Source organism: Mus musculus, chromosome 2 (genome assembly GCF_000001635.26).
Source record: "Mus musculus strain C57BL/6J chromosome 2, GRCm38.p6 C57BL/6J".
In the NCBI taxonomy this organism is placed as follows: Eukaryota; Metazoa; Chordata; class Mammalia; order Rodentia; family Muridae; genus Mus; species Mus musculus.
Genome location: NC_000068.7, coordinates 75,772,487 through 75,800,333, shown reverse-complemented (window position 1 = coordinate 75,800,333; position 27,847 = coordinate 75,772,487). Strand labels below are relative to the sequence as shown.

The following is a 27,847-nucleotide window of genomic DNA, read 5'->3' as shown; positions in this document are numbered from 1 at the left end:
AAAACCAAACATGACTGTTGATGATACCAAATCCCCAATCCCTTTTGGAATTAAAAAGGAGAGGCAGGGCCGGGCAGTAGTGGCGCACACATTTAATCCCAGCACTTGGGGAGGAAGAGGCAGGTGGATTTCTGAGTTCGAGGCCAGCCTGGTCTACAAAGTGAGTTCCAGGAAAGCCAAGGGGCTACACAGAGAAACCCTGTCTCAGAGAGGCAGGAAGGACAAGGCAGGCAGTGGGAGACCCCTCCGTTCCCAGACCCACACCCAAGTTCCCTGTGCTTTCTTCTCCCATCTGTCTGTCTGCCAGCTTCCTTTTCTTCCATTTTTTTTCTCTTTAAAGTACCCTTTCCTCTTGTCTCTCTCTTCCTACTTGTTGCTGCTGATTGTACCAGAACAATGGCTCTTTGATTGCTTGATCTGAAACAGGGTCTTCATGTATAACTCACCCTGGTTTTGGACTTAAGATCCTTCTGCTTCAAGCTCTTGAGTCCCAGGATTACAGGCCCTTATCCCTGGATGCAGCTATCAGACAGCTTCTGAATACTAAGATCTTAGTATATAGGCTTTGAGGATTCTTTAGTGAGACTGTATGAAAACAGACTTTGATAACACATGCTACTATTGTTAATAAGAGCATTTACTTTATAGCTTTTATTTTAAATTTATATTAGAACTTACTTTGTATTGTGATAAGCATCTTAGAAAGGAATGGTCCCATCCAATATCCATCTGGTTGGATTCTTAGTGTCACTGTGTGAAGTACAGGCTGGATTGCTTTCATTTTTATGATTAAACAAACAAACAAACAAACAAGGCTTTGAGAGTTGGACATGCATCATCAGATAACAATGGGCAAGCTCCTGACCAACACTTAGGAGCTCTGGTCTAAGCAGTGTCCACTAAAAAAGGCCTGTGCTCATGAGAGCTAACTGAAGGCAGCATGGTGCCCACAAGCGATTCTCCACCTACTTGGCAGAAATGACCGAGGAGGCTTTCCCCGGTGCACCTGCATAGCTGATGCTCATATGCTCTCGGGTCACATTCTTGTGCTTGAAAAAGAAAAAAAAATGAAAGTAAGAGCAGGATGGAGCCAGACACAGACTTTGCGACTCGCTACTAAATGGAACACTCATCTCTCCTCCACCTTTTTTAGAGACAAGGTTTCCCTGTGTAGCCTTGGCTGTCCTGGAACTCACTCTGGAACTCTTTAGACCAGGCTGGCCTTGAACTCAGAGATCTACCTGCTTCTGCTGGGATTAAAGGCATGTGCCACCACTGCCCAAAGGATCAATAATTTTCTTGTACAAATGTGTAACTTTGAGGTTTCATTACACTGTGTGTGTGTGTGTGTGTGTGTGTGTGTGTGTGTGTGTGTGTAGGGGTAATTTGGTGGAAGTGGGAGAGAGTACTTAGAGTAAAGTGTAACGACAGTAACAGGTTAAAGGGAAGAGTGAGACATTAACATTGGTTGTCCCAGGCCTTGCTCAGATACCTTGACCTGGCTGTTGAACCCAGAATATTTTTTTGCTACAATTTAATTAAAGGCTGGATCCAGGACAGTTTGTGAAAGATAAAACAAAGGTGAGCTGATTTTGCAATTTCTCCAGGTGACTGCCACCTCCCTTGCTTCATCGTAAATCCTCCACAGAACTGCAATCCTCTCCCCATCCTGAGGGCTTCCTGCAGTCTGCCCACTCCCGGGCTCTGAAAAGCATTCTGGCTTTGTTCTGCTCTACTTGGGCCAAGTCAAGCTACTGTAATTACCCGGATTATATGTGCTGGGGCAGCCAGATGATCTTGTCTTTGATTTACTGTCAGATAGGTGACTGGCATCTTCTCCCCTCTGTGTGTGCCAGTTACTTAAAGATGGTGACTTCCCAGTGTCAGCATCTCAAAGCTGACATGTTGTGGGGTTGAGGGGGTAGGGAAAAGAAGGGGGAGGGAGATAGCCCACGTCCGGTCAGAGCTCCTGTGCTCTGGGCAGGCGGACACAGGAGGGCTGCCGTACACTTTCCATTTGGCCCCCGGTGGGCATCTATGCCACTGACCCCACTTGGCGGGGGGTGGGGTGGTGGTGGACAAGGGGAAGCCCCCAATACCAGGGGCCCCAGGGCGACACCCTCAGCCCTGGAGTTATGAGAGAGAGGGTAGAGGGAGAGAGGTTCCCACGCAGGCGAAGAGTCCTTAGACCGGGCCTTGACTGGAATACAGGAAGGCCTTCCATTGGGAGATTAGAAACAGCTCATTCAGAGAAAGCCTATCCCATCGTCCAAGCACAGCGGGCCTTGATGAACAGAGACAGTCCATGGTTTTAGAGCTTTATTGTAGAAAGGCAGGGGGAAAGAGAGAAGGTAAAAGAGAGAGAGAGAGACAGGCTATGGCCAAGAGGAGAGAAGGGGGAAGAGGCAGAGAGAAGAAAGGCTAGAGCAAGAGTGAGAGAGAGTGAGGAGAGCATGAGGAGAGAGTGAGGTGGGGCCAAACAGCCCCTCTTATGGTGGGCTGTTATTTTACCTTTGCTAGGTAACTCGGAGGAGTCTAGCTTAAAGGTCGGAAGCCTGGGACATTGTCTATGTGACTACTAGCCACATGCTTCACTTGTGGGAGCTGTGGGGGTGGTAACTTTGACAGGAGCCTTGAGCCCAGGAGACATGAGGGGACATCTACCGTCCCATACAGGTGAATTATCACCACCAGGTTCTACTGGGGTTCAGACCTCAGCTCGACTGGAGACCAGGCCATCTGTGTTTAGCCCATTGCCCTACAACATGTCTGGAAACTGACTTCTATATAAACGTGCTTCTCGGTTTATGCTTTTAATTCACTTCTTGGTAGCTGGGTCTTGAAGACCTAAGTGTGCATGGGAGGGTTTGAAGTTCCTTGTATCCTCAGTCAGGATGAATCTTGTCCTGCTGTGTGAGCACAGTTAGTCCTTTGCTTGTACCTCTAGGGGAACAACGATGATGAACCCCCGTGGCTGGCTGGCTGTCTCTGAGAATGTGTGAGCTTCTTCTCCAAGAGCCGGCAGGTCTAAACATTTCTTTCCTTAGTCTCCCATCTAGATCCTGGCTGGAGGACAAAGTGCTACCCACTATAGCAACTAATGTCTGTGCTAAAGTACATATTTACACTTTTTAAAAAAGAAGGACCTCATATGGCAGCCCAGGTTGAATTTTCTTTAAATTATATACAAAAAAGATTTATTTCCTTTTATATTATGTGTATGAGTGTTTTGCCTGTGTCCATATGTCTGGTGCCCATGGAGGTCAGAAGAGAGGGTTGCATTCCTTGGAACAAGAGTTACAGATGGTGTGAGCCACCATGTGGGTTCTAGGAACTAAACTAGGTCCTCTTCGGAAGCCGTAAGTGTTCTAAGCCATTGAGCCATCTCATCGGCCTTCTTCTTTTTTAATTGTATTTTCTACTATTTAAAATAACTTGAAAATTCAGGTATATTTTGATCATATTCCTCCCCTTCCCAAGTCCTTCCAGACCCTCCTCCTCGACTTACTCACCCAACTTAAAGTTTCTTTCTCAACAAACAAAAGCACAATACAATAAAAAAAAAAAACAAAGAAAACCACACCCCAAAAGAGAAACAAAAACAAACAAACAAACAAAATGTCACCAAACTGAACCCAAATAAAAGTGTGTATGTATGTGTATGCATGCGTGTGTGTGTGTGTGTGTGTGTGTGTGTGTGTGTGTGTGTGTGTGTTAGACAAAGATGGCTGAGAGGCAGGCAGATTTCTTTGTTCAAGGCCAGCCTGGTCTACAGAGTGAGTTCCAGGACAGCCAGGAAAACCAAAAAAAAAAAAAAAAAAGATGGCTGAAATCTTGAAATTCTCAGCTGACTTTAGGCTTGGTTTGGAGTGTGAGAAAGGATTCTGGAGTGAAGGAAAGGCTATTATAACTACAAATGAGCTAATATTAAACCTGGTGTGCTGGCACGGACATGTGACCTTGGAACTTGGGAGGTAAAGCAGGAAGATGAGGAGTTCAAGGTCACACATCCTTTGCTGCTGTGGAGTTCAAGGCCCAGTCTTAAAAAGAGAAATAAATTAAAAGAAAAAAGAAAAAGCAAGAAAACAAAACAAAACAAGACAAACAATCTGACCAGTCATTTTCGTTTCTGACCTTGCCCTTTTCTGGACTGCCTCCCCCACCACCACCCCTACTCTGACTCTCTAGCAGGAACTCTGTAGGTCTTTATCCCAAAGGAAAGCCGTGCAAGGTGGTGGGGTTGCTCACCCCTTCCCTCAACCTTTAAAACACGCGTTACTCCCTAGTAATGACTGAGATTCTGAAAGGGCCACATACAGAGGCTTACCCCCATCTCCTTAGCTTCTGCGCCCTTTGTGGGCCACTCATAGGAATGCTACCTCCAGTCTGCTCCCCATGGCCCTTTGCCCCAACTCTAACCCTGTTCCCCCGCCCCTCTGTCCAGTGCCCAGCTCCAGTATGACTTCCCCAATGCCCCGATAGCTGTTAGATGTTTCCCTAGCTTCTCTTCATCGTGCTTATTAAAGACTTAATTGCACAATTAATTGTTGGTTTCCGCAGTTAAACCCATGAATCTGGGGCCTCTGGTTGTCATGTTTACTGCCCGATTCCCAGCATCGATGCCAGGCCAGCACAAAATAGGGCTCATTTAATATCATGGCCACATTCACTTAGCAAAGGCACTCATGTCTGCTGAGGTAAATTTGGCAAGGCCCTCACTGCAAGCCACTTTCTTTCTAAAGACTGTCTCTCCTGGTCAGAGCTTCTCTCTTCCGAAGCCTTTGATGTTTGCCTGGTTAGCAAGTGTGCTCTCTAGCTTCCTCTTGTAAGCTTGTAAGGTGGTCTTGGTGACCACCTGCTGAACCCACTACTCAATCCCTCCCCCAACCCACCCCCCTTCCCCCCCCCCCCCACTCTCCAAGTGTATGGAGCTGAGAGAGCTGTGAATCTCCTTTGCATCTTCAGTATCCAGCACAGTGTTCGGTGCTTACTAAGAAACGTTGACTTTTTTCAGGGCACAGAACCAGCGAGTGGGGCGAAGTCTTACAGACTTAAGAGTGTTCATCGCTCAGCTCCATCACACAAGCCCTCCTTGTTTCCAACAAGTCTTGCAAAGAACCGAGACAGGGAAGGTTTTCAGAAGGACTGACAAAGAGGGAAGACATAAAGAGGTTTATAAAAAAAAATGATTTAAGAAAATGAAAATCACCAAGAAATATGTTTACGTGGTATGGTGTGTCTGTGAGTGCCCGTGCATGCACGCACACGCATTGAAAGCCTCACGTTCTTCCTCAAGTCAGATGAATTTAAGGTGCTAGAGGCATCCAGCCCAGAGCATCTGAAACTGACAGCTGGAGAGATGAATGATAAAAGAAAGGAAGGCAGGGTCCTGGTGATGAATTGAAGGTGCCTTTTATACATCTTTGAAAATAATATGGTCCCCAAAAGCAAGTGTATAGACCTGGACATTGCTGGCCCTGTCCGGAAGAGTGACTTTGAACTGGGCAGATTAGCACTATAAGAAGCTGCACGTGAGAATGCTAGAAAACTTCTCATAGCAAATTCCTTTCCCCTTGACCCTTAACCAGGCCCTGTGGAGGGCAGGCCACAGCCAGGCCATGACTTAAGAAACCAGGCTGCAGCCATTACTTATGACAGGTCCATGTAGGGAAGCAAATTGTGGGTGAAACTGCTTTTTTATTTTTAAGATTTTTTAAAATTTATTTTATATATCTGAGAACACTGTCACTGTCTTCAGATGCACCATAAGAAGGCATCAGACCCCATTACAGATGGTTGTGAGCCACCATGTGGCTGCTGGAAATTGAACTCAAGACCTCTGGAAGCGCAGTCAGTGCAGCTAACCACTGAGCCATCTCTCCAGCCTGAAACCGTTTCATTATTGCCAAATGACTCCTGTTCAAGTATTCCTTTTCTCGTAAGTGTTGGTTGCCTGATGAATTCAGAGCAGAGCAAGCAAGCGGCAAGGGTCCTGTGCTCTAGGCTGGGATCAGCTGTGTGTTCTTACACTCCTAATGAGCTTCTGCTCTCTGAGCCTGGAAGACGGCCTACATATGCTCTCATAAAAGCCTCCGTAACCAACACTGTTGGTCTCATAGTCATGGTAAAATGAGCCCCAGATAAATGAGGTTACTTGCATTGGTCACAAAGTAAGGACTGAGACTACAAAGTCTTTCTTTTTTAAAAGACTTATTTATTTTATGTATCTGAGTACACTGTCACTGTCTTCAGACACACCAGAAGAGGGCATCAGATCCCATTACAGATGGGTTGTAAGCCACCATGTGGTTACTAGAAATTGAACTCAGAAAGAACAGCCAGTGCTCTTAACCATTGATCCATCTCTCCAGCCCAAGTCATTTTTTTTAGTGACTGAATCCTTTAGACCTCAACTCTTTTCCTACTGTAAAACTAAGAAACTTATGGGGCCTCAAGGGAAGATAACAAATAAGAGTCCTGAGTTCTTTCTCTTAAGCTCTTTAAGTTTTGTTCTACTGTAATAGCAACCTTAGGATCAGCACAACCTTAGGACTCCCCTACCACCGAGCACAGGGAACAGACTGAGAAAGCGATTCTGTGGTTAAAAAAAACAAACAAACAAAAGCTACCAGCACACTTTATCTGCTGTCAATAAGAAATGTGTGTGCTGGGGCTGAAGAGATGGCTCAGCAGTTAAGAGCACTGAAAGCTCTTCCAGAGGTCCTGAGTTCAATTCCCAGCGCCCACATGGTGGCTTACAATCACCTGTAATGGGGTCTGATATACTCTTCTGGTGTGTGTCTAAAGACAGCTACAGTCTACTCATAAATAAAAATAAATAAATCTTAAAAAAAAAAAAAAAGAAGAAGACATGTGTGTGTTCTTGTGTTCAAATCTGAAAGCTGACATCATCCAAAAGTTTTTTAAACAAGTTTATTCATAACCATTATAACGTGGAGAAACTGGATGACTGAAACATTTCTGATTTCTCTTGATGCCTCATGACCCTGAACTTATTGTAGACATTCACACACACGTGAATATGGGAGCCCTGGCAACACCTGAGTTTTGTTCCATTTTCCCTTTCATGTTCATATTCTTAGGTGCCTCAGTCTCATGGGGGGAAAGTAAGCCAAACTACCAGCATCAGGAGGGAGAGACAGACTTAGGATGAAATTCTTCCAATCACAGTAGGTTCGTGAGCACTCTGTAAGCATGCAGCCGGTCATTTTTGCGTAATTATTGTGTGTTTAGCATGCAGCGAGGCTGGGTTGGTCTCTCTTCGGAAAGGCTGGCCACATAGACTTTGGTTGGAGCCACAGACAGCTGTGCCTCAGAAGGTCAACTCTGATTTCCAATCCTGAGCAATTTCTTATGTCAAATACAGGAAGAGGAAACTGTTAATGAATTCAGTTGACTTCTATTTCTTTCACAATGCCACAGGACTAGGTCTGGAAAGGTGTCGATTCTCCAGTCCTCCTGCAGAGAGTGCAACCTGAGGAACACTCTGTAGCCAGCCAATCACCTCTTAGAGTCACTTTGGGGCTGTGATGAGCCATAGTGTGTGTGTGTGTGGGGGGGGGGGGTCCTTAGCTCCCCTACTTCAGGTTACAAAGTAGTCGTCCCCGCTCCCTCTCACATCCTCCCTCTCCCCCACTTCCTTCTCCCTCCTCCCCTCCTCCCTCTATCCCTCCCCCACTTCCCCTTTCTCCCAGTCATTGGCTTACTTAAGTCAGAAACCACACAAAGCAAGGTCTTCATACTGACTATCTGCTCAGCCTTTTAAAATCTGCGCATGCGTGTCCTCCTCCTCCATACTCTGTCCCCTGAGGGCCCGCCCAACCTTTGGACACTGTGTCACAGGGTCATCATCTACGAGTTCACACCCCAAACCCTTTCAATCAAGTTAAAAAAAAGAAAGAAAGAAAGAGAGAGAGAGAGAGAGAGAGAGAGAGAGAGAGAGAGAGAGAGAAAGAAAGAAAGAAAGAAAGAAAGAAAGAAACAAAGAAAGAAACAAAGAAAGAAACAAAGAAAGAAACAAAGAAAGATAGATCTTGATGTTTTTGGACAAGTTCGTGATTTTGTACTGTGTTGCCTTCGTAGATGTCCTGAGCCGATTGCCGTCCGCTTTCACAGAAGAAAGCAGCCTTTGATCCTAACAAGTTTCCTATTTCACTCTGTCTCTGGGTTGTGCTGATAGCCTTCCCGTGACAACAGATCTTGATCTTAGGTCCCACTGTTTCCTGTAAAATGCCAGTTAGGTCTAGTTCGATGCTTCTTCTTACTCTGGCTCAATGTGTACTTTTTGGCAACAGCTCCTACGTGGCACTTTCGGGAGGTCCGAGGTCTGACTGCCCATTTATAACGTGACCGGTACAGGACTACAATGCCTAGCACCAACATTTACATCATTACTACTTTCTGAATTTTTACTGTTAAGTTGATTGTTAAATTCAAATTAAATTCTAATGTTGAAAATCATAACTTGGGGAACTGGAGAGATGGCTCAGCAGTTAAGAGCACTGACTGCTCTTCCAGAGGTCTTGAGTTCAAATCTCAGCAACCACATGGTGGCTCACAACCATCCGTAATGGGATCTGGCGCCCTCTTCTGGAGTGTCTGAAGACAGCTACAGTGTACTTACATATAATAAATAAATACATTTTTTTAAAAAATCATAATTTGAAGCCGGGCAGTGGTGGAGCACGCCTTTAATCTTAGCACACGGGAGGCAGAGGCAGGCGGATTTCTGAGTTCAAGGCCAGCCTGGTCTACAGCCTGAGTTCCAGGACAGCCAGGACTACACAGAGAAACCCTGTCTCAAAAATAAAATAAGGGCTGGTGAGATGGCTCAGTGGGTAAGAGCACCCGACTGCTCTTCCGAAGGTCAGGAGTTCAAATCCCAGCAACCACATGGTGGCTCACAACCATCTGTAACAAGATCTGACTCCCTCTTCTGGAGTGTCTGAGGACAGCTACAGTGTACTTATAATAAATAAATAAATAAATCTTTAAAAAAAAAAAAATAAAATAAAATAAAATAAAATAAAAAATAATTAAAAAGCATAATTTGAGGTATTTGGGGGATTAGGGAGGATATGTGTGTGTGTGTGTGTGTGTGTGTGTGTGTGTGTGTGTGTGTTCAGAGGGATATCCCACTGGGAGGCATATACAGTCAAATTAGCGTGTTTTAATATCCCTGGCACTCAAAGTAGAAAAACAACTGTCTGGCGTCAACCAGAATGGATAGCCTTCTGCTGTGCCATAGTCTAAATCTAGGATGCAAGGCAAAGGTGGGTAGCTGTGGGATCATCAGCCCACGGAAAACTGTTTCACCATCTTAAAGGCCAGGTAGCCTGTATTCCATAGACTGGCGCCAAGGCAAAGAAGCCTAAGGTCTGTAGATTCACTTCTGACTCCAACAGAAAGTTCTATAACTGCCCAGCAGTGCTCTCTCCCTCCTGCCTCCTAATGCTACCCAGCTACAGTCTGTGTCTACATGGCCTTCATAATAACACATAATTACCCTATGATTCTGGAAGCCCCAGCCAATAAAATCAACATCAAAACAAATATGAGGTATGGTAGTTTGGAAACAATGTGATTAGATTTTTAAAAAGAAAATTATTTCTAAATTTCTAAAAAGAAAAATAATTTTAAAATTTGGAATATATAAACTTGTAGTGTAAACAGACCTAAAAAGAACCCGTGATGGGGGGAGCCAGCTGCAGGGTGAGTGGGTCCCGATCAGTTAGAAATTACAGTTGAAGTAAAGTATACTTAATTAAATACATCAATTAGATAAAATTTAATTGTGCTAGGATTCTTAATAATTAGAGTCATCTGTGCTATTACCGGCCTCCAAAGCTCTCTTGATAAATACCAGTGCCCCCTCCTCCCACTTCCCACACGGCCACAACCACTTTTGTTTGTACATATGCTCTTACTTCCCGGACCACACTCAGAGATCAAGGACGACAGGCACCTGACACGGGCCAGTAAGACGTCTGAGACCTTTGATTAGAACCAAGAAAGTCAACCACAGGCGCTGATCCGAAGAACTGCTGGCACTCGTGGTTTTCCACTTCATGAGGGTATTCCGTGTACAGCTGCAGCAGAGGGAGATGCTGACATGCAGGACCAGCCGGTCAACTTGACAGGGGACTCTGACGCCCGTGTCCGCCCCTGATTGCCCCCTCAGGTCCAATTACAGCCCTGGGTAACTTACAAGCAAGCTTTTTAATCCCTCCTTAGGATTCATGGGCAATAAATTTTAATTTGTTTGCTATCACAAAACTACTTGCTAGAAGGGAGATATATAGAACAAATGCTCTGTAAGTAATGAATTCATATTTGAGTTGTATCCATTTTTTGACATTACACACATTCCTTCAATTTTTCCACTACTATCAAAATTTTTCCCTTGTGGGGTGTGTGTGTGTGTGTGTGTGTGTGTGTGTGTGTGTGACATGTGTACAGGTGCCTAGGTAGACCAGGGGTTGATGTCAAGTGTCTTTCTCAACCACTTGTCACCTTACATTTTGAGGCAAGGTTTCCCACTAGAGACTGGCAGTTCAGCAAGCTAGCTAGCTTACTCCAGGAATCTCCTGTCTCCCCGTCTTAAGAGTAAGACTAACGGCTGGCCACCATGCTGCCTGGCCTTTACACAGGTACTGGGGATCTAAATGCCAGTTTGCCCATGTGCAGAAATGCTTATTCTTCCTTTACCTGTCTTCGCTGTTACAGAGGCATTGGTAAGTTACATCAAAATCAAGTTGACAAGGAGAGTGAGGCTCACACTCAGTTTGCAAATGAATCTCAAGATTCAGTGTGTGTGTGTGTGTGTGTGTGTGTGTGTGTGTGAGAGAGAGAGAGAGAGAGAGAGAGACAGAGAGAGACAGAGAGACAGAGAGACAGAGAGACAGAGAGAGAGAGAGACAGAAAGAGGGATTGAGAATCACACTTTCCAAAGTAAATATACCGCATTCAGAGCAACTCCTGAGAACACCCGTTTGTCTCTCCCTGTGGAATTAACCAGAAGGCTCTTGTGTTTGTGAATCACCCTGGTCCTGAAGTCCATCAGCTTCTAGAAGAGGAAAAGAGGATCATTCCCAGCCTCTCATGTTCAACCCAGTCTCAAAACTTGACTTTCTTACGTTCATTTAGCAGCTATACTAGGCCATGCCCCACAAGTCATTAACAAATCTCCTCCTCCTCCTCCTCCTCCACCACCACCACCTCCTCTCCCTCCTCCTCCTCCACCACCACCTCCTCCTCTCCCTCCTCCTCCTCTTCCTCCTTCTCCTCCTCCACCTCTTCCTCCTCCTCTTCCTCCTCCTCCTCCTCCACCACCACCACCTCCTCCTCTCCCTCCTCCTCCTCTTCCACCTCTTCCTCCTCTTTCTCTTCCTCTCCTTCCTCCTCCTCCTCTTGTTCCTCCTCCTCCTCTTGTTCCTTCTCCTCCTCTTCTGTACTGGGGACTGAAGCATCGCCCTGGGCAGACTAGACAGACATTCCACCAGTGAGCTCTGCTCTTAGCCCTTCAATTTCCTCTTAGATCAGGCTAGGGTTTGACCCTAATTATAGATCTAGAGACAGAAGATGACTGGGGCCTGAGGGAACGGACTTCCTCTCCAAAGGTAACCTCCTCAAACTGGGGGTTTCCAAAAGCACTGAACAGAGGAGCAAAAGCGACAGCTGCCAAGAAACTAAGAATTGGACATCTGGGCTCCTTAAGCTCCTCCCATCCTGCACCCTACAGCAATTTAATTTTATAAATCTTAATCTTTCTAGATCAGCACATCAAATAATGCTCATATAAGAGCCAGAGTAAGAGGGTAGACTGATTTGCAAGTTAGCAGTCAGTAAGATCCTGTATTGTTCTCCCTGTCTCCATTCTGAGCACCATCAGAGTCCCTTACACACTCATACTCGGGGTTTCGGTGAACATTCTAGAATGGAAACCTAGAGAGTCTCACTGCTCAGCCTTTCGATGGAAGTACACAGCACACAGCTCTGGAATCCTCTAAGCCACCCTTCACATTGCCCTGTGGCAACCAGTAGTCCTCCATGGCCCACCTTGGCTCTAATGTGCAGAGGCGTTCATTTTATTAACCATTTTGCTACTAAAGGCATGGGATTTCAGAGTTCTATCTCTGATATTAACTGGGTTTTATCATTTTTTTTTTTTTTTTGGAAATACTGAGTCTGCATGATCAGAGCCTCCTGGTTTACCTAAGAGTCTCTTTCAATAACAATGCCCCGGTTACCAGCTTTTGGATGTGTCAGGACCTAGGTTTGAGCATTAGCAACCAATTCTATGTGACTTAACTAAAAAAGGACTTTTTGAAAAATACCAAGTAGGGCACAGCATCCCTGAGAAAGCTAAGATCAGGCTCAGGAAGCAGACAAGAGCAGAGTCAGCTGATAGCAGAAAGCTAAGAATCACTGATGCACAGTCCAGTGAGGATGCTTCCAGAACTCTGACAGGAAGAAGTTGCTACTTCAGGGGAAGTTTCTCTGACACTATCACCACTAGACCCCTCATCATCAGTGCAGGTAAGTAATGTGATGGACTGGCGTCTTTGTACCACTCCTCGGGGTTCAATGTCACAGGAAGACTAGACATACCTCATTGCACATGCACACACATGCGCGCACACACACACACACACACACACATCTATACATGCATACCTATGCACATACACATGAATGCATGGGGAGGGGGGAGATAGACAGACAGACAGAGACAGAGACAGAGGACAGAGAGAGAGTCCAGTCTATCATGCTTGCTTTTCAAGCACGCTTTCAAGACTTGTTATTTTCTTTTGTTGGCCTAATACTTTGTAGCAACTTTGTGTGTGTGTGTGTGTGTGTGTGTAGTATTGTATAGATGTGGCATATGTGCTCATCAATGTATGCATGAGTAACTGTGTGTGTTGGGTATGTGTGTGTACCTATGTGTGGAGACCAGAGGTTGACCCTGGGTGTCTTCCCTGATTGCTGTCTATCTTTACATTTTCCCATTTATTTACTATGTGTGCATTGGGGAGTTGGGGTGAGGGGTGGGGTGGGTACCACAGCACACATGTGGAAGACAAAAGACACATGGCAGTCTCAGGGAATCTGTTCTCTCCTCCCATCATGTAGGCTCTTGGGACTGAATGTTCTTTACAGAGCTTTGGTGGCAAGGACCTTCACCTTGCTGCTTTTCTCGATGAATCTAAAGCTCTTAGCTTCAGCCAGGCTGACTGACCAGTGAGCTTCAGGCATCTGCTGTTGCTTTTCCATGCCTCGTTGCCCCCAGTGCTAGAGTTACAGGCATTTTGTATGTATACTCTGGGTATACAAACTCACGTCTTCATGCATGTGTGGCAGGCACGTTCCCTGCTCAGCCATTCCCAGAGACCTATAAAGAGATATTTACGTTCAACTGTTTCATGATTTAAAATAAAACAAACAAACAAAAAACCAGTGGTTCAAATTCTCTTCCCCTTCAAAAAGTTCAATTTTCTTCCTTTATTTTTTCCAGCTTCATTGTCCTCAATAAACTTTATCAAGTTTCTAAAAAAAATTTTTGATCACATTATATGTGTGAGTATATTTGTAGAATAGCTTTAAATTTATACAGCACTGAACCTTTGTATCCAAGAACATGGTATATCTCAATTTAAGTATTCTTTTCTACCCTTGAGTAATATTATAGTTGTCTTCACATGGAGTTTGCACACTTCTTCATTTATGACTTCATTGTTAGGGAAGTCGGGATTGGTCCAATCTATATTTCCCTTGAGAATTTCAAGCCCCTCCTGATGCCCTTTCAAAATCATGAGACACCATTTACAATGCAAATGGCTCCGGGATTCTGATTTTCCCTAGTCAGTAAGTCTCTCGGCTGAATTCTTCCTAGATTTAACCAGATGCTGTTACTAAATTAAATCTTAGCTTTCACGGTAGCATAAACTTGAATTTGAAGGTTTAAGGAAAATAAATTGACTTGGATAAATTGAAGGACAGACGATAGTGCACTGGTGCTACAGTGCCTCCTAGTGGACACAACGGAGCATGGCTTTGTTTACTAAGAATGTACATCTTGTGTCTGCCCCCAGTGTCATCCTACAGGCAGTTAGAAACTGGAGGAGCCTTTGTAGTTAGCTAGATCAAAAAGAGAGAGGTATGAAGAAGGAAAAGGAGAAATGATTTGTTTAAAATCCCATGGTTGGCCAAGATTTTTCGCTCTCCATCTGTCCTTAGTTCTTCAAGAATCCAGCTTCCTTCTTACTGAAACTTGATATACCTTGGCCGGTTGATAGCCATGGGAGCCTGGCCTTTCAAAAGGAAAGCCAGAGGAGGAGTGAGTAGAGAAGTGGGAGGTGTACTGTACGGGGAGGGACCAGGGGAAGAAGAGGGGGGTGGAAAGTAAGAAGGGAGGAAAGGCAGGAGGGGGAGAGAGAGATGTTACTGCTTTCTTTTCAGCACATATAAAACAAAGGACTAAAGAAACGCATATTTAAAATCCAGTTTCTATATTCACACCTAATTCACTTCCAAACCTACTTGTAAAAATCCATCTTCAGCAAATGAATTTGTTGGGAAAATGGCCAGGCATCCATACACAGAAAGGTTCTCCATCACCATAAATTAACTCATGGTATGCTGAATTAATTGTTGAAAATTACTAGAAAATATGTTCACAAACCTGGCAAATTCAGACTATGTCACACACAAATACTCTTTCTTTCTCCTCCTCCTCCTCTTCCTCCTCCTTCTTTTTCAAGATAGGGCAACACTCACACAGCCCCCAATGGAGGAGCTAGAGAAAGTACCCAAGGAGCTATAGGGAACTGCAACCCTATAGGTGGGACAACATTATGAACTAACCAGTACCCCGGAGCTCTTGTCTCTAGCTGCATATGTATCAAAAGATGGTCTAGTCGGCCATCACTGCAAAGAGAGGCCCATTGGACTTGCAAACTTTATATGCCCCAGTACAGGGGAACGCCAGGGCCAAAAAGGGGGAGTGGGTGGGTAGGGGATTGGGGGGTTGGGTATGGGGGACCTTTGGGATAGCATTGAAAATGTAAACGAGAAAAATACCTAATTAAAAAAATCACACACACAAATAAACAACTTCTGCCCTTGAAGCTGCCAGAAATATTTTTCAAAGAAATTAAAAAAAAAAAAAAAAAGATAGGGAAACACTATTTATCCTGGGACTAGCTCTGTAGACCAGGCTGGCCTCGAACTCACAGAAATCCACTTGTGTCTGCCTCCACAGTGCTAGGATTAAAAGCATGTGCTACCACCAGCTGGCAAAGACTTCCTTTCAAATGACCTGAATTTAACCCTGTTTCTTTAGTTTTCTTTTATAGAGTCATAACTGAATTATCTTGAAAAATGACTATGAAGCATTGAAAAACATCGGTGTAAACCAACACCTATTCTGAAACATAACCTTTCCAAAGGCTGCAGAAGACCAAGCCCGGGGATTAGAACAGAGATGGCCCCAGAGGGTGCTCTCACATCAATCCAGTACCGCGCATGCAAGTCTCGAAATCTCAGGAAAACTGCCCCCCCCCCACTTTGGCAGGTCTTAGTTTCAGATGATGAAAATCAGAGGCAACCGAGCACAGAGGCCCAGACATGTAGACTCAGCTACTTGGGTATCAGGAGGATTGCTTGAGTTTATGAGTTCAAGGTCAATGTGGGCTATTGAGAAAGACCCCCACTTCAACAACAAAAAGAATACGCAAGCATTTTCTAAAATTACTCTGCTCCAAGATCAGATAAACCAATAGTTTTAGGACCAGGAGTCAAATAGAACTGAATTAGAACCTGCTCCTGTCTCCTCACATTACTGAACACGCAAGTGTCTCTGAGTTGCTTCTTTATAAGATGAAAATAGCACATTTCCCTCGTAAGGGATGATATTTTCTACCAGCCTCATTAATATCTAAACAATCAGGTATTATATGATTATGATATTATAATCTTGAATCAAAAAATGTGAATTGCATATTTCTTTCCCTAAAAATAGCAGAAAAGCTATTGCAGAAGAAACATTAATATTATTTACTTGATGCTGAGGTGGGGAGGACCACAAGCGTGAGGCCTGCCCAGGCTACATAGTTCAGGCCAAGCTAAAGCTAAAACAAAACAAAACAAAACAAAACAAAACAAAAAAACCCAAGAGCTAAGTACGGGGCTCAGCAGCAGAGCACTGCAATGTACATAAAATTGCAGGATTAACACAATAGATATTCATAGTCACATAGTCATTGGCATTTAAACCTTCTAAACTGGGGTGAACTGCTCTAACAATGGTGCTACTATAACCACCTTCCTGTAAGGCTGCCTTCCACGGAAGAATGTGGCCTTGCTCCACAAGAAACAAAGTCCCACTGTTCCAGTTACAATGAATAAATCTGGTAGGATGATCATTTATCTATCTAAGAAATCTTTGTATGTAAACGTATCACTCTACTTACTCCATGGTGCAACAAAGGCTCTTGCTCTCTCAGCTCTGGTCTCCCTCCCACTGGGCCCTTCGTGGAGTTAGTAGACTAGATGTATTGGAAGTAGAGAGACCATCTTACAGCATGCTCCTTGGTGCTGATAGAGTGTGTCTTATGTTACCGATGAGCTTACTGTGTTTCATCTGGACATAGCAACTGTCAAAAAGAAACCCATCCCTGCTAGGCGTGGTGGCGCACGCCTTTAATCCCAGCACTCGGGAGGCAGAGGCAGGCGGATTTCTGAGTTCGAGCCCAGCCTGGTCTACAAAGTGAGTTCCAGGACAGCCAGGGCTACACAGAGAAACCCTGTCTCGAAAAACCAAAAAAAAAAAAAAAAAAGAAAGAAAAGAAAAAAAAAAAAAAAAGAAACCCATCCCTACTGCATTCCTTCTGGGGGTGGGGGGGACGTAGTTAAGGACCCACACACTGATAGTTGGGTAGTCACAGGCCGGCATAGTTGGTGTCTTACAGATACAATGCAACTGGAGATTTTGTGACATTGCCAACCTCACAATGTAGCACAGCACATTCCATCCCTGTCATGACATTGTTGGAGTAGATACAGCCACCATGCTGTTACACTTATGAAAGTACAGCACAGTTATGTACAATACAGAATGCTTCCTAAGGACAATAAAGGAACACAGTACCCACATGTGCGTTGCTAAGTTAGTGTTTTTGTCTTTATTTTAGAGTGTGGTCCTACGTACTAAGAAAAGTAAAACAGAAGAGGTTGGAGAAGCAGCTCCGTCGGAAGAGCACTTGCACCAAGCTCGGCATTCGACCTCAGCACCACATAAACCCAGTGTGGTGGAGTCCTGTAATCCAAGCATCCAGGAGGGAGATGCAGGAGAATTCAAGGTTGGGTCTGGAGAGATGACTCAGCGGTTAAGAGCACTGACTGCTCTTCCAAAGGTCCTGAGATCAAATCCCAGCAACCACATGGTGGCTCACAACCATCTGTAATGAGATCTGACGCCCTCTTCTGGTGTGTGTGAGCTACAGTGTACTTATACATAATAAATAAATCTTTGGGCTGGAGAAAGTGGGGCCAGAATGAGCAGGGCTAGAGCGAGCAGAAGTTCTGAGTTCAATTCCCAGTAACTACAAGATGGCTCACAACCATCTGTACAACTACAGTGTACTCATATACATAAAACAAACAAACAAATAAATCTTTTAAAACAAAAAAAGAAACTCAAAGTCATCTTCAGCTACATAACAGGCTACGTGAGATCTTTTCCAAGAAATAGAGAAGGCAGGTGATGATTTGTCTCAGTGATTAATCATGCTTGCTGCACAACTCTGAGGACCTGGGTTCAGATCCTAGCACCCATAGAACAAGCCAGGCATTATTGTATGCGTACATGTAACCCCAGGGCTGTAGAAGGTAGAGAGGGGAGACTCACTGGAGCCTATTAACTGCCTATGTAGTGAGAAAAAATAATAACCCCCAGGTTTATAAACAGACCCCCACACACGCAGAATAAGGTAGAGAGTGACAGAGGATGCCTAACAAACACCCTGGTCTGGGCCCCTCATGCATGAGCAGAGGCACAACACAGACCAGATCAAAAGGAGTTTACTTAAAAGTTTGTCATGTTAGGCCAGCAGCAGCCTCCTGATGCTGCATTTACAGTTGCTGGTTGCACAAGAGGCCATGTCATAGAGTAAATTAGCTCATACCATTGAGGCTTACGAAAGCACACTCAACGATACGCTCACAAAGATGTATCCCTGTTGTTAGTGACCATGGTTACAGTCTTTAAGCCACTCAACCCCAAAACAAAGCTTCAACAATGTTTAGACAGAGAGGAGCAGGAGAGCTGAGGAAGGGCTGGTCTGTTTGCACATGGTGTGCATGCAGCAGGCCAGCTTCTCTTGCCTGTGGGAACAGTCCTTGAAGTGTACACAGGATATTTCCCATCGGTTCTGTGAAAGGCAGGAGGCTCCAAGGTCACTGCTTGCCCCGTGTTTGATCTCCTCAAGTCCACAGTGCACACCAGTAATTTAAAGGTTGTAAAGAAAACGGCTCAGTACTGCTCTCCCTAGCAAAACATATTTGACCAACGTGCTACCTATAAACACCCCACAAAATGAATAGGTTCTGAGGCTATGGACGTCAGGAAACTGCCTCTCTGTGTTGAAAGGCTCCATCCTCTTCTCCATTCACCAAAATCCAAGTAAACAAACAAACAAACAAACCACCTCATCAGAAAGTTTCATGATTTTATGTCTATAAGAGGTGTCCACCGGAGCCCTCGAAATGCCGGAAGTGCTGATATAAAAGCCCATAAGTGGATATTCAAATCCTGCCTGTAACTGAGCCAGATGGAAAGAGAGGAGAAAAACATAAAGTTGGAGCCAACAAAGTGTAGTGATTCTTAGAGTTTTGTACAAATGTTTCTTTCCAGTATTGGTTTTCACTTAATTCCATCTGGGGACTTACTTCATGTCCTTCCAATTGTCTCCTCTAGATGGCAATAGAGGTGAAAAAAATGCCGGCAGGTCTGGGTTCTCAGTAGAGTTCAGTGGCAACAAACGGCCATAGACCACCCTTCTCCAAACACATGCCTGCTTGTTTTGTTTCTAGACAGCATGTGATTATATAGCCCAGGCTGGACTTGAATGCATCGACATCCACCTACCTCTGCTTTTGCCTTCTGAGTGCTGGGCTTAAAGGTGTACACCACCATGCCTGACCAACAAGGTTTTGTTTTGGTTTTTGCTTTTGTTTTTCCCTCAAATAGATCTAATCACATAGCAATGCAAATGATTATTGATAATGGATGAGGGAATTAACCCCCTCCCCGAACCCCCTTCCCCATGCATGTGTCTCCCACAGGCTTACGATGTTGTCTGTATCTTTAAAATAATGCTAGCTGTACTCTCCTCAGGTCCTGTGGCATGCTGGTTACAGAGGCATGGTGATTTGTGTCCTTCCTCTGGGCATCTGATACGGCCCAACTCCAAACCACCTGGTTTGCTAACGTGTTGGCTTCATTTAAGATCCGTGACAATGCTAGGTTGGATCCTCTTGTCAGCTGATGCTTGGAGCCAGCTGTAAACTGGTCCCTGTACCATCAGGAGCTGCACCGAACTGAAGCTGGGGAAGTTAGCAGAAAGGTAACACTTCATTAAAAGTGTGCAATTTACGGTTGAATTAATAAAGCAGGAGAAAAGGAGTGGAGCGGGTCCAGAGAGGAGACCTTTATGCTCTATATCAAAGCCCCACTAGGGATATTTTAAAAGCCTTACCCTTCACTGCTTCATTGAATCTCATCATTAGACAATAAAATGGGGTCTACCAGCAAGATGCTCTCCACAGAATCTGCTGACAGGGAAAAACAAGGAGGCCAGTCCCCGTAATGGATGGCATTTCAAAGGCCATACAGTGCTCCAAAGAACTCTAAATTGTCCATGTGTAGTGAGCTGGACAGGGGCTAAAAGGTGGCCCATACCTTCAACGTGGTAAAATGAAACATCTCTGAGGGGAATTAAAAAAAAAGTATAATCCATAAGTAAAAGTAAAAGAGGCAGGCGGATTTCTGAGTTCGAGGTCAGCCTGGTCTACAGAGTGAGTTCCAGGACAGCCAGGGCTACACAGAGAAACCCTGTCTCGAAAAACCAAAAAAAAAGAAAAGAAAGAAAAGAAGTGAATATCAGTTCATATATTCTTTAACTCAATTTTGATCTCTCTCTCTCTTTAATTAATTTTGGGGAAAGGAAGGGTTGAGGGTTGTGACAGTATTTTATGCAACCCAAGTTGGCTTCCTATTTGCTGTGGAACCAAAGTTGACTTTGATTTCCTGAACTTCTGCCTTCACCTCCCTAATATAGGACTATGGGTATATACCAGCACACCCAGTTTCTTCCTCCTCCTCCTCTTCCTCCTCCTCCTCCTCCTCCTCCTCCTCCTCCCCCCGCAATCATTCCAGGAAATTGCTATTAACATCACACCTGTCCTTAGATGAATACCTACAGTAATTAGTGTGTGTTGAAATCGGTTAATATTACGGCCAATTGGCCTGACTCCCTTTCCCAAGCCACTCCTGGTGCTCCAAGATCTCTATATACTTTCCCATGGGCTCTGAGCATAAAGACAAAATCGGATTCTAAAGTGAACAGGACGAGGAGCACGGAGATACATGCTGCACACTGGGTAGGAGCAGGAGCCTGGAGGACAAGCCGCTTTATATTTGCTGTGTAACCAAAGCAGTGGGATCACACCCAGCCTGCATGCCTCTTAAGGACAATAATACCCTGAGCTGCAAGCCAATGGTCCTTAGCACCAATCGACCCAAGAAGTGTGATACACACAGGGCAAAACTAAGTCCCAGGAGGCTTGGATGCTCTTCCTGACTAGCTATCCATGTGTCCTGCCTAAACCATCATTCCCAGATCTCTGTTATCTTTAAATGTGTTCAAGAAAGGTCCTTCCAGAGCTGTGGTCCTTCATTCCTCTCTGGTGCATGATAATATAAGAAGAACCAGATATTTGAGGGGCTAGAGAGATGGCTCAGCAGTTAAGAGCACTGGCTGCTCTCCCAGAGGATACGCTTTGATTTCTAACACCCACGTGGCAGCTCACAACTATCTGTAACTCCAGTGTCAGATGATCTGATCCCCTTCTCTGACCTCTTTGGGAACCAGGCTTACACAGACACACAATAGGCAAAACACTCATATACATAAAATCTAAGAAGAGAGAGAACCCAGGCAGAGTAGTACATGCCTTTAATCCCAGCACTCAAGAGGCAGAGGCTAGCCTGTCGCTGAAGAGTTCACGTCAGGTGGCTGGAGATATGGCTCAGTGGTTAAGCGCAATGACTGCTCTTCCAGAGGTCCTGAGTTCAATTCCCAGCAACCACATGGTGATTCACAACCATCTGTAATGAGATTTGATGCCCTCTTCTGGTGGGTCTGAAGACAGCTACAGTGTACTCATATAAATTAAAAAAAAAAAAAAAAAAAAAAAAAAGAGTTCACATCAAACCTGGTCAATAGAGTGTGAGTTCAGGATAGCCCGAGCTGTATAGTGAGACCCTGTTTTGGGAGTGGGGTGAAGGGGGGAGGAAGGGGGAGGAGGAAGGGGAGAAGGAGGGAGGAGGGATCGATATTTAAGAGAGAAGTGTGGTATGTAGTTCAGTGGCAGAGGGCTTGCCTAGCATGCAACACTTCTCTCTTAAATATCGATTCAATCCCCCAGCACCATCAACGAACAATAAATATAACAGATAATTGGCTTCCAACTTTGGTTCCTGGCACACAACTCCAAAGCCCATAAAGGCCCCAGAGTGTGGAATGCTAATGAAAACCACTGGGTGCTGGAGGCCCCCAACTAGCTTCAGGATAGAGACGGATCCATTTCTCATTGCTGGAACCAAAATAATTTAAGGAAGGAAGGGTTTATCCTGTGGTCAGTTTGAGGGCATTCGGTCCATCATAGCCCAGAAAGTATGGCGGCAAGAGAGCGCGAGATGCATAGTCACATTGCAAAGTCACATTGCTTCTGGTACTCTGCTTGCTGCTTCCTTTTTCTCTCTGTGCTCAGGCTGAGACAAGGGGTGACCGTCATGGACTTCGGGCTGGGACTTTGGAAAAGCCTTGACAGACTTGTGCACAGGTGTGTCTCTAGGTGAGCCCTAATGCAGTCAGAGTTGGTAAGGAAAACTGACCACCCCAAGTCACCAACCCCCAGCCTCTAGAGAAGGAGGGAAGTCAAAGACTGAGTTGATTGACAATGATCAACAATTGATTGTGTTTACATATGAGATACCACCTCCATCAAAGTCCTCAGGACAGAACTTGGAGGGTCTCCACACAGCTGAACACGTGGATTCCTCTCCCCCGCCCCTCCCCCACACCCCAGCATTTTGCACCCATCTGGCTCTTCATTATGCCCAGTAAAAGCAAACGGAAGGGTTTTTCTGTTTTGTGAGTTGCTCTAGCCAATTAATGAATGCTGGGGAGGAGGGATGGGAACTTCGGATTTGGGGTAGTCAATCAGGACTCTAGGCAACAACTTACTATCTGCAGTCGGTCTGAAGCGGAGGTGGGGGCGGGGCAATCCTGAGACACTCCAGAATTTGTTGGTTCTGATGCCATCTCCAGTAGACAATGTTAGAACCAAGCTAAATTGTTAAGACACAACAACACTGCATCCCTAGAAAATGTTTGTTGGAAGGAGAAATCCACATACATTTTAGTGACCAGAATGTAACATTGGTGGAGTTTATAAGGAGGGGGAAAAAATCACCCTATCACCTCTCACCCACCTGCCCACCCCAAGAAAAGGGCAGGCACACTGAGGTCCAAAATTGAGTCTAGGTCCAGCTCAGCCTGAACGATAAGAGGGTTTCTAGTGGTTAGATAAAAGCCAGCATTCCTCAGGAACTTGTGAAACTGGTTCCCCTCTGCCAAAAGGAGTCACTTCCCTTACCTCTGGCAGAAGGGACACAGGGTTCCAGTGACGCGGACTTGTGGCTGTGTATCAAAACCCATGCCAGGCTCCCTCAGTCCCTACTCACAAGTACTTGCTACACAGTTCAAAGCCCCTATCCTGGATTTTCTTACCTTAGATCATGCTCTCTTTATAAAACCCTGTGCCCCATGCCTCAGCTCCCACTATTCTCCCCGCACAGCACCCTGTAGCTCCTCCCCTTTGGCTCCTCCTCCCTTGCTCTCTCTATGGCTCTGATAGTCTCTCTACGCCCCCCCCCCGCCCCCGCTTTCACTATTCTCTCTTCCCTTGCTGTTCACCTTCCTCTCAAAGACAGCCCTAACCATGTTCAAATCTGCTTCTCCTTCTCTCTGCTTCTGGATACGTTCTCTCTCTCATGCATAATAAAAACCTTCCTGTTAACCAAACCATGGAGCTATCTTGTCAGCTTCTTTACTGAAACCTCGCATCCATCTTTGACACACACACACACCCCAGCTTCATCCAAAACAGTTACTCGTGGATACCATCTCATTGCCCATGACGTCTCGACCTCTTCACCTTCTAGCCAGAAAAATCCGTTTCCTCCCGAGAACGCTGCTTCCTCTCCAGCCACCATAAGTGGAGACAGGGCCTGCTCCTCTCTGTATACACTGCGTTTTTTCTCCGTTCTTTACCCCCTGAGACCCACTCCACGGGGTCATTATCCCGTGTGCATCCTGTGCCGGGTGTCAGCCACTACCTACCTGGTCCCTTTTTATCACTATCCCATCTCTCTGCTGTTCTTTCTCACTTACTGTATCTTTAACTTTGCCTCTCCACCAGTTCCTTCCTTCCTAGACTGAAGAAGCCACATTCTCTCCATCTGAGCCTTCTCTCCTCCCCTGGCCAACTGTGTTTGTGAATAACGCTCTACATTCACTGTTTCAACTTGCTCACCTCCTGCACACTCCCCAGAATTTCCCCCTCCAAGGTACTCTGTGATCTACACACAGTTAGATTCGAAGGGCACTTTTCCCTTTTCTCTTTATTTGACCTATAGCAACTTATGACATAACATGGCTCTTGAATCTTTCTCTTACCTGAAGATCTATAACTCATCATTCTCATATTCTCTTTCCCCCTCTCTTCCTCTCTCTCTCTCTCTTTTTCTCCCTCCCTCTCTCCCTCTCTCTCTCTCTTTTTCTCTCTCCCTCCCTCCCCCCCTCTCTCCCTTCCCCCCTTCCTCCCTCCCCCTCTCTCCCTTCCCCCCTACCTTCCTCCCCCCTCCCTCCCCCCTCCCTTCCTCCCTCCTCCCTCCCCCCTCCCTCCCCCCCTCCCTCCCTTCCCCCCTCCCTCCTTCCTTTCTCTCCCTCTCTCCCTCTCCATCTCTCTCCCTTGTCCAGAACATCAGAAGCCCTACAGGCTTCGTGGGCATCTCAAACTCAAGCTGACTTCATTTCCTCTTCAGACTTGTTCATCCTCCCGAATCTCCCTTGCAAGGGTTATTATGGGCTACTGCTGCTGCCATAGACTCCTGGAGTCCCCTAACTGCTCTGTCTACACCACCTCTCACATTTAGTTTTGTCACCAAGAACTCTGCCACCTAAATGTCTCTTCTACCATATAGCCTAAGGCCCTCTCCTCTACCACCAACCACCACACCTCACCCAAACCGGTTTCTTTACAAACCATTTCCCGGCAGCTCCACATTTGTAAAGACTAGGAATCTCACAGATGCCAGACTCCACAAACACCTATGCAAAATCTGCCCCAGAGGAAATGTGATTTCCTAATCTAGACTTTCAGCATCCTTCCTGGTAGATTTAATCTGTCTAGATTCAATCTAGATGCTCTCAAGTGGGTTCTGTGATTTGTCTGTCAACTGGGATTACCTAAATATTCTAGTTCAGAATTTAATTTCAGACCTTCCTTCCCCTGTTCTTGCATCGTAGGGTTCCTGGGATGGCTGCCCAAAGGAAATGAGGAAGTAGATGAAGCCCATGTGTGATTGACTGTGGTGTTTTGAGGCTAGGGAAGGGGAACCTACTCTTAGTCTGAGCAGCTACCACTATTTTCCTCAACACAAGTTGGGCCCAGTGCATCTCCTGGGACATTGGGTCCAGCCAGCTGGCTCTGATGAGAGTGGTTTCTAGTCCTAGAAGAAGGTCTCTCTCTCTCTCTCTCTCTCTCTCTCTCTCTCTCTCTCTCTCTCCCTCAAGATTTATTTATTTCATGGATATGAGTACACAGCAGCTGTCTTCAGACATACCAGAAAAAGGCTCCAGATATCATTACAGATGGTTGTGAGCCACCATGCAGTTGCTGGGTATTGAACATCAGGACCTCTGGAAGAGCAAGCAGCCAGTGCTCTTACCACTGAGCCATCTCTCCAGCCGTGCCTGTATCTCTTGAAACCCCAGTCATCAATCTAGGAATAACCCTTCCTTTTCCTAACCTTCCTAATGTTGAAACCTTTAATACAGTTCCTCATGTTGTGGTGACCCCCCAACCACAAAATTATTTTTGTTGCTACTTCATAACTATAATTTTGCTACTATTATGAATTGTAAATATTTTTGGAGATAGAGGTTTGCCAAAGGGGCCGTCACCCACTTTGAGAACCACTGCCTTACCACATCTCCTTTTACACTGGGCTGGCTGGAACAAAAGTGGCTCCCATAGGCTCATATATTTAAATGCTTAGTTCTCAGGTAGTAGATCTGTTTGATGGGCTATAGGCTTTTTGGAGGAAGTGTGTCCTTGTTGGAATAATCATGTCACTGGGAGTGGGCTTTGAGGTTTCAAAACCCATGCCAGGCTCAGTCTCCCCTACCCCACCACCTCTCCCTCCCCCTCCCCCTCCCCCTCCCCCTCCCCCTCTCCTTCCCTCTCCTTCCCCCCCCCCTCCCCCTCTCCATCTCCCCCCTCTCTGCTTTCTGCCTACAGATCAGGATGTATTAAGCTCTCAGCTCCTTCTCCAGCACTATGCCTGCCAGAATGCTGCCACACGCCCCACCACGATGATAATGGCCTAACCTTCTGAAACTGTAATCAATCCCCCGATTAACTGCTTACTTGTATGACAATTGCCTTGATCGTGGCGTCTTTTCACAGCAATAGAACACTAACTCAGACACATATCACCTATTTCTTCTCCCACCACAGAGGGGAAAGTAACCAAGTCACATCTATGCAGTTGTGCAAACTGGTTTTATTACATCAGTTTTATCTCCACATTAAGGAGCAGAGCGCTTTATGTTTATGTTTTGTGATAGAGAGCCCCTCTGCACAATAATGTGCTTTACATTTGATTGACAAAACAATTTGGTAGAGGGAGGGCTTATACATATGTGCCCATTTATGTGTAGAAGATACCAGTTGGCAGTCCAGAGCCTGAGGAGAAAGAGGAGTAGAGAAACCCAAGAGAACTTCCCACATTGTCCAGCTGCACTCTTCCCAAGCCACAGTTTTAAATAGAAAATCCACTTGCTTAAACTTTCCCATTGCCTTTAGGATAAAAATCTCACAGATGAGCTTAGATCCACGAGGGACTGAAGAGTTGGCTCAGAGGACCTGGGTTCGGTTCTTAGAAACCAAGAGGTGGTGTTGTCTTTAAATATTCCTCAGCAGAGATGAGGCAGGAAGAGGAGAGTCAGGCTGGAAAATGTTGCTCTCTCAGATTAAGCAAGAGGGGAAGTCATATGCAGAAGCAGGCTGGTGCTGGAGGGAACTGGAGGGAACAGAGAAAGGGAATTCTGGGGAATGTGGTGGGAAGGTGGGGATTTTCGGTGGTGGTGGTTTTTGGAGGTGGGTGGGTGGTAAAAGACAGGGTCTAGCAATGTAGCCTAGGCTGGCCTCGAACTCACAGCAATCCCCTTGATTTAGCTTTCAAGAGCTGGGATTGCAGGTGTGTGGCACCTAATTTAAGAAGGCCGCTCTATAGTTGGGCGTGGTGGCACATGCCTTTAATCCCAGCAGAGGCAGAGGCAGGCGGATTTGTGAGTTCGAGGCCAGCCTGGTCTACAGAGTGAGTTCCAGGACAGCCAGGGATACACAAAGAAACCCTGTCTCGAAAAAAACAAACAAACAAAAAGGCTGCTCTAAACAAGCAGAGTTCACTAGTAAAAATGAAAGCCAGAACAAATCAGCCTAGCTCTGAGCCATCTGCCACCTTTTCTTTTCTTTTCTTTTCTTTTTTAACCAGCAGAATAGAGAGGAAAAGTGTACAGTGGGCTTCAGTCAGAGGTGGAGGTTAGGAAGACAGGAAGGAGACAATTTGTCAGGGAGAGAAGGCTCCTGTCAAGACAATAACTGAAAAACGAACAGAAACAAGGAGAGCAGGCAAGCAAAGAGAGAGGGCTCCTTGGTTCTGTGAACCACTGGGGGTTGGGGAGCAGGGAAGGGCCCCCACTTAGTGAAAGCTCTCTGAACCGGATAAAGCAATGCCAGAATTTTCTAGTATTTTCTCAGCAGAGTGAAAAGGTGAATGTCCTCTTAAATCATTAACCTAACAGGCACTCAAGTCCGGGCAGACTCTGTCGTGCGGGGCGATAAGATTCTGTGACCACTCCAAGGCTAGAAAAGCACGCTCCACCTTCCGTGACTGAACAAGCCCAGTCCCGGCTCCCCCTTCCTGCTGAAGTAGGTCAGAGGTCTGCACCAGGATGGCCTGACTTTCCTATCGACCACATTCCAGGATGTAGGGCCTTCAGCTGACAACCAGCTTCAGGCTTTTAGGGGGTTGTGCTCTGACCCTCCTTGATCTCCTCACCACAGGGGACAGAGGCTGGGAGGCCAAGGAGATATTCTCAGAATTCACAACTTCCCTCTAAACCTCACTAGGACATCTTGGCTTACCTCAGAATTCCTTGTTCAAATGTACGAAGACTAATTCCAGGACTTGCCT

At 45.6% G+C, this 27,847-nt stretch overlaps 1 long non-coding RNA gene across 5 annotated transcripts; it reads right to left on the bottom strand.

Annotated features, from left to right (window-relative positions):
• Window positions 1-9,056: 9,056 nt before the first annotated feature.
• Window positions 9,057-23,469, bottom strand: Gm13657. Of its 5 annotated transcripts, XR_001783382.2 has the most exons (5): window positions 23,094-23,469; window positions 22,548-22,683; window positions 19,369-19,623; window positions 13,204-13,411; window positions 9,057-11,086 (listed from the first exon to the last, which is right to left on the bottom strand). It is a non-coding gene; the product is annotated as a predicted gene 13657 (long non-coding RNA). The 5 variants fall into 5 exon arrangements; XR_866479.3 differs by lacking the exon at window positions 9,057-11,086 and having other exon boundaries at window positions 12,703-13,411; window positions 23,094-23,464; XR_001783381.2 differs by lacking the exons at window positions 9,057-11,086; window positions 13,204-13,411; window positions 19,369-19,623 and adding an exon at window positions 21,238-21,406 and having other exon boundaries at window positions 23,094-23,454.
• Between the last annotated feature and the right edge of the window lie 4,378 nt (window positions 23,470-27,847).